Raw genomic sequence first — 7925 nt, 5'->3', positions numbered from 1 at the left:
AAATTCCAGTGAAATATATTTATGTTTGTGGTTGTAATGTGACAAAATATGGAAAAGTTCAAGGGGTATGAATACTTTTGCAAACCACTGTAGCTAACATTAGCAATCTGCCTCTGTAGCAAAATTCTTTACTCAGCACTCACACAAAGAAATGTAGCTATACTAAGTTAGCCTATTAGCCTAATAACCTGTGTACAGCATACTGTATGTTTTAGGACACTAGTTTCTGTCCCCCCCAGTTTTGGTCTTAAAGGTCTTGGTCTTGGTCTGGATACACTTTGCTCTTGGTSTTGACTTGGTTTCAGGTTTGGTGGCCTCTAGTCTGTGCRCATGCTTGTGTTGTTACGATACAAAAACCACAGCACCAGATAGTGACGGGATATGGAAACTGCAGCTGAACTGATATTTCAGTCTTATCTAAACAGTGACTGAGATCAGCTCAGCATGTGAACACGTGACWATTTCACAGTCGTCACTGGAAAATTTAAAAGGTTTCCAGGAGGCTGTTTACGTGTAAACAGGATCTAAAAACACTGAGAGGAGTGATTACCAATGGAGACAGCTGAGACTAATGAAAATGGGAAACAGGTGCGGATATGGCTTGGGGTAGGACTGTGGAACATGGCTGACTGAGGAAACACATAAGAGGAGTAAGGAAGCAAAGAGAAAACACAAGGGATGAAGAGAAACTATGAATRTAAAAGAACCAAAAACCCACAGATCATGACACAGGAAGCATTGTATTTAAAAAACACAACAAAAAAAMCACCATTCTGTCACTGAAATGACTGAATGGGCTCAGAAAGACTTCTGAACTCTGTTCGTTTGTTGTCACGCTTCATTACTGCGGCCACAACAGCAAATGAAATGAATTCAGGCAAAATGAGAAACATCTGCAAGCTAAATTTAGAAACACCTCTGCCCTCTTCAGGCCTCAGCTTGGAAAGATGAACTGAGGTCTGATAGATAAATAAATCTCTCAGATATATCCACCACATCCCACTAATGAAACAGAAGGAGGCCAACCAGCTTCTTATCAGCTCTAAAACCAAGAGCCAGATGTTGAAACACGGAAACAGAAGCTAAAGATATTTATTCCTTCAGTTTAATAACAGAAAAAAAATCAGATTTTACTGTTTGGGTTTACTGAAGTGGAAAAGTTGGACAGAGTCTCACTTCACGGATCAATAACTTTGAAACAAACCATCACAAACTACACCTCCCTTTGGTCATGTTATTTATGCTACATCCTAATTCATAAATACATTAAAAAAATCATAATTGGACTATTAAATCTGATGTTTTTGATCAAACAGCTGTAAAATGAGAGTTTAAGCAGTGTTTGTAAATAAACACTAAGATAAAAATTACACAAAAGTTTTAAAATTAGCGTTTAGAATGACATAAATATCTAATATAAGAATGTCAGATGTGGTTTTTGTGACACACAGTCAATACTAATGACAATTTTGAATTTCATAAACAGGATTTGCAATTTGTCCCTAAACCCCTTGGCTCTGCCTAACAACTGTTTTTAATAATAAAATAATTTATGCTTCTATTCAGCTGATGTCTTGTTCTGTAACCCTTTGCTTTTTTTCTCTAAAAAACATGTTCAGTGGGTAGAAATCAGCATTGCTCTAAGTGTCTGCAGTCTTGACCTTTCTTTCTACTGACAACTTGAAACAAGAAGCCTAAAACAATGTTTCTGTGAATACTAACTAAACAATCTAGGTGTGATTCTTAATATCAATCCTTTGAGATCAAATCTGGGTCAGGTTTTCCTATCCTTTGTGTCAACAAGTTTAAGCAGTTATAGGCCCGGTGTTTTTTATGGTAAGAGTCTGGCAACCACAGCTGCAGGTAAATACGACAACCCCAGCTCCAAAGAAGTGTAAAACAGAAATAAAAATAGAATGTAGGGTCATGTTTACCTCTGTGTTCCATCAGTTTTTATTTTAATAACACTTAATAAGTGTTTGTGAACTGAGGACACTAATTGTTGAAGCTTTGTAGATATATATTTTTCTCATTCTTGCTTGATGAACAACTTCAGTTGCTCAACAGTCTGGTCTCCGTTGCTCTTCATAAAGCTCCACACATTTTCAATGGTCTGGACTGCAGGCAGGCCAGTCTAGTACCTGCACTAGTTTACTACAAACCACGCTGCTGGAACATGTGCAGATTGTGTCTTCATTGTCTTGCTGAAATCAGCAGGATGCGTCTGAAAAAGACGTGGCTTGGATGGCAGCATGTGTTGCTCCAAACCTTGTTTGTAGCTTTCAGCATTAATGGAGCCTTCATGTGACAGTTACCMATGCCATGGGCATTAATGCACCCCCATACCATCAGAGAGGCTGGCTTTAGAACTTTGCGCTGAGAACAATCCTGACAGTCTTTTTAAACAGTTTGAAATGTGGACTGATCAGAGCACAGGAGTGATTGATTTTTATCTTCTGTAATCGTATAATTCTATGGTTTTTGTTTAGTTATTTTACAGCGACACCAGCAGATGCATCCCTGATAATAAGGCTTTTGAAGCAGCTGTGTGTGTCTCCATGAGTGCATGTGGGCAGCTGGTGAGGGAGGAATGTGAGTGTGGGATGGTTTAAAGGGGGCATTCTTGTGTCCTGCAGTCAGACAACAGAACAGAGTTTGTCCTCCTCTGCTCCAGCAGATCACAGCTCCTAACTCTGAACCTTCGAGATGCTCGTGATGACAGCATCCAGTAACACATTGCCTTTACAAACAGATTTGTTCAACAGATAAACTGCTTGAAAGATTTAAAATAAGCCAACTGTTTTAAATATTTTTTCTGTTCTCAGCTGTGAACATGTATCATCATATTTTCTTCTAATCAGTAAATTTATATAAAAACAAACAATATTTAAAAACTCGTGCATCCTGGTCATCTCTTCACATCTAATCTAAACACAACTTGAGTTTATTCATCTTTTCTTGAGCCTGTGGACCAAATAATTTCTCTCTCTGTCACACAATTTCCAAGTCAGTTTAAAAACTTGCTTATATTCAACAACAAACAAGCAAATATTCTGATAGTCAAACTGTAAATTATTTATACAAAAATATTTTATGGTTGCAAGCCCATCACAGGGGCATATAGAGACAAATGAGACAACCATTCACTCACACACACACCCAGAGGTAATTTAGAGTTATCATTAACCTGACAGTCATGTTTTTGGTCTGGAGGAAACCAGAGTACCTGTAGAAAACCCACACATGCATGAAAAGAAAATGCAAACTCCCCAGTCGGGATTCAATCCAGCAACCTTCTTCTTGGCATGACAGAAAACAGCTCTAATCCCTAAAATGTTGTTTAAAAAAACTGAAACAAGAAGTTTAAGGTTCACTCAGAAGACTCATGCTGCCATCTAGTGGTAATTTAAGGTATAACACGTCATTTTACTGTTAAAGCTGCTTTTTTTCAGAAATGATGCAGAGAAGTTCCAGCAGTAAATAACATACATTCTGTTATTATGTTAACGTCATCATTAACATCATTTTTATTTTGATCCTGAACTGTGTCCCAATGATATTATTGCCATTTTGCTTATTTAAACTTAACCTGATGAAAACATTTTTGGACTTCTAGATTTAGTGTGAGTTTTGGAAGAGTTTAAATAAAAATGTTGTGAGTAATTTATATAAAAATACCTCTGAAACACCAACACATGTTTATTAAAAAATACATTTTTTAGTTCATCTAGACAGGGGTGGGATTGAGCATTTATGTCATTGCTTTATTATTATTATTATTATTATTATTATTTTCCATTCACTTTTGGAGCCTAACTGCATCTGCATTGTTCTATTTTAACTATTAAGATATCAAAACATTCAGCTCAGTCAGGACACGGTGCCATGACTGGATTTTTTTCTCATGCTACATTTAGCCTTTAAGTGGCCTTTTCTAGATATATTTTTGCTATATTTGGCTTCTAGATACTTTCAGCTTAGATAGGCTTTTGCTACATTTAGCTAGTTTATAGATAGCCTTTTGATTATTGTAATATTTTAGCAATTTGCTCCTTTTCGCTTTTAGTTACTGTTTTTTACGTTTTTCATGCTTTTAAATCCTATATCACATTTAAATCATTTAGTTGGAGTCTTTTTAAAGTGGAACTGCAATGCTTTGGTCTTAATTCCTCCTTATTGTATCTTTCCCAGACCCTCCTTCACCCCTCACTGATGTGTGTCTCTAAGCAGCTCATTTTGAGGCTGTCTCTTTAAATCCAAACAGGTGCCTCACAGTAGAGCAGGGTTATTCAACTAAATTGCTGTGGGGGGAGGGGGGGGGTAATGTAGGCCAACAGCTCAGATGCCAAACATCCAGCAATTAAGGTCATTATGCAAATAAACCAAGTATTACAAAGATCTGTTACTTTTGAAATTGTTTGTTTTGCTGCTTTTAATCATGAATACAATATGCAAAACCCTGTGTAATAGAAGTAATAATTAAACAACAAAAACAAAAATAACACATTATACCTCCTATATAACACAAATATTAATTTGACATCTCTGACTTGCCTAATTTTTTAAACCAATTTTATTTTCACTTTCATGGTTTTATTTTTAACTGCTTGTAGTTTTAACTGTCTTGAGTGTGCATAGAAATGGTTTTTACCAGCTTCTATCCAAGATATTGATGTTTCTGTAGATATCAAACATGTCTGTTCAGCTAAAAGAACTTACAATAATTAAAGTAGAAAACCTGCGATTTGGGCTTAAGAGATAAATGAACCAATTGGTGGGACAAATTTTGATCACTGGGGCTGCCAGTTGAACAGCCTTGCTCTGTACAAATTATCGCAAATATATCATCATTGCATTATCTGTGTGCAATATTCATATAGCTAAGGACTGCTTGGAGTAGTAATAAAACAAGCCTTACATGTTGGAGCCAGAGTCTGACCCAGAGCCAGAGGAGAATGAAGAAGATAAAACTGTAGTTGGTAAGTCCAGACCTTATGTAGAAGTTCTGTTACAAATAATTTCACATAAAAATTCAGAAAAAAATTTCTGCACTTTTGTAGAGACTCCAAGGACACAACAAAATGCATTAAAATGCTAAAAAAGTGGATTTTGCATTTGTCCCCGCAGTGTTCGGCTTCTTTTAGTGTTACTCCTTTATTTTTATTGAGCTTTTCTTTTTTTACCAAGTAAGTTCCTTTAAGATCAGAGGAGCTGTTTCCCAAGAGAGGCCTGAGCCATTAAATACAAATACAAAAAAAATTTGTTTCTGCGTACTTCAGAAAAGTCTTGCAGCACTCAGCTTTAACTTAAAACTTTCAGTGTCTCTTGTTTTATGAAAACTTCAGAATTTTATCAGTTTTCTTGTTGATTAATTCCACTTGTTCAGCTTCTTTTTTTGATTAGTAAAAACTTTGTCAGGTTCTACCAGCAGGTRGGGCAGAAGAGTCTGAGATGTTTCCATCACTGCTGAGAGGTTTCACAGTGAGTGACCACAGACTGACAGATTAACTGTTTCTGCGTCTCATAGTAAAATATCTCACATCAGTCCTTACAGACACTATGGCTCTGCAGTTATGCACAGTAATCCTGTCAATAAAAATCACCCAAATGAGACAGTAGATGCTCCATAGTGATGTGGAAATGAGAAGGTCATAACTCAAAGGATCTGTTTATAAAATCTGAGCCCGGGTTGAATAGTGGCGTCTGATCATCTTCACATCTGAAGGTGGAAAGTGGAACTTGATAAGGACAGTGATGACCTAAGCTTTCAGGAGAAATGTGATACTGTTATAAAAAAAACTCTAACATATTGGTTTAAAAAAAAGGAAGCTCTATAAAAAGGCCCTGTCATGTTTTCGTCATCACAGCTTCTCCAAACAGCTTCACTTAATGGTAACACTGCTTCATGAACATTTATCACAGAACTGAACCTCACTCTGATCTTTCACTTTCTGCTACTTTTTATATAAAAAACAGAAAGAAACTTCTGGTTTATTCTGTTAAATGCTCTGATAAGATCAAATATGTTGATTTTAATCACTTTAGCACTGTTTGCAAGAAGATAAGATGTTCTTGTGAAATAAAAACAACAATATAAACTGTCTTAAATAAGGTACTTAGATTGTTATWTACAGTACAGACCAAAAGTTTAGACACACCTTCTCATTCAAAGAGTTTTCTTTAATTATAGATTCACACTGAAGGCATCAAAACTATGAATTAACACATGTTATATACTGAACAAAAAAGTGCGAAACAACTGAAACTAGACATGGGTTTTTACGATGTAAAAACAAATGTGCAATACCATGTAGCATGTCATTGCAGCGTGGCTTTGCCTGCAGCATTGGACTTGCAGAATGAACTGTGACCAAGTTCAAATGTGTTTTCTATACCAGCTTGTGCCTGTCAGGTCAGCAGATATTTGTAATAAGGAAAATTGTGTGACATTACAAAGTTCGTAGATATTTTTAGTTAAAGTTGCTGTAATTGGGTTTGAACCCTGATCTCCCATATGAAAGCCTGTGGCATTAACCATGAGACCATGGGAGCTGTGGCAGAGGGAATTGCCAGAAGTTCATTTGTATATGTGCAGAAAGAGGCCACATAGCCACTGCAATCTTTGACACCAAACTGCAATATATTACAACAATAGGACAATATTAAGACAGTATTGCAGTAAAATATAAAAATACAATCATATTATTATTGTAATCACTGAACTACTGAGTTTAAATATTTTTAAACTATGGTGCAGTACCATATTGTGTAGATGCAGCAGGGGGCAGTATTGGACCAATACAAGGCTCCATTGACTGTCATTATAATTTATTAAACATTAATATTTCAAAAACTATACGTTTTACAGGCACCAAAAGGCATAGCCATCATTTGGCACAGGAGCTTTACAGATATAAATAGCAATGTCAGCTCTTGGACAAAGTATGCAGGAGGAGAAGCGTGCCAAAGTTGAGACAACTTGGATGACAAACAAATCACAATAGTGTGCATTGCATTGGCAATTCACACTGAATATGTTTTATATTCTTGGTTCTTCAAAGCAGCCACCTTTGCTTTGATTACTGCTTCACTCACTCTTGGCATTCTCTTGAGAGCTTCACCTGAAATGGTTTTCCAACAGTTTCGAAGGAGTTCCCAGAGATGTTCAGCACTTCTTGGTTCTTTTGCCTTCACTCCGTGGTCCAGCTCACCCCAAACCATCTCGATTGGGTTCAAGTTTGGAAACTGTGGAGGTCATCTGGTGCAGCACCCCATCGCTCTCCTTCTTGGTTAAATAGTCCTTACACAGCCTGGAGGTGTGTTTGGGGTCATTGTCCTGTTGAAAAATAAATAATGGTCCAACTAAATGCAAACTGGATGGAACAGCATGCTGCTGCAAGATGCTGTGGTAGCCATGCTGGTTCAGCCTTCAGTTTGGAATAAATCCCAACAGTGTCACCAGTAAAGCACCCCCACACCATCACATCTCCTCTATGGTTCTGACCCGCCAACAAAACTAAACTGGACGCCTACAAAAAATAATAAACAAAAGTTTAATGATCTACAAAAAAGCCTAAACTACCAAAATATTGTGGCAGTAATATTTTTCTTTGTGTTTTTTTTTTCAGCAAGCAACTTCACACCTAGAACAGGGGAGTCAAACTCATTTTCACCGAGGGCCACATGAGCGTTATGGTGGCCCTGGAAGGGCCAGTTGTAATGAACTTTGATGTTTYATGTTTAACTTTGACTAAACAAAGTTTTAACACGTCCTCTTTTAAACAYTGATAAGAACTAAGTRTATGACTGAGYAAAACTGAAATAAATACAGAAATRTTATTTAGTTTATGGTTGATGCTGACTTTAAGCAGCTTATTTTCAGACATTAAAACTTTGCTATCCAACTAAATTGCTCAGTTACTAAA

This window comes from Austrofundulus limnaeus, unplaced genomic scaffold (assembly GCF_001266775.1).
Source record: "Austrofundulus limnaeus strain Quisiro unplaced genomic scaffold, Austrofundulus_limnaeus-1.0 Scaffold141, whole genome shotgun sequence".
Taxonomy (NCBI): Eukaryota; Metazoa; Chordata; class Actinopteri; order Cyprinodontiformes; family Rivulidae; genus Austrofundulus; species Austrofundulus limnaeus.
This window is presented reverse-complemented; position numbering follows the sequence as displayed.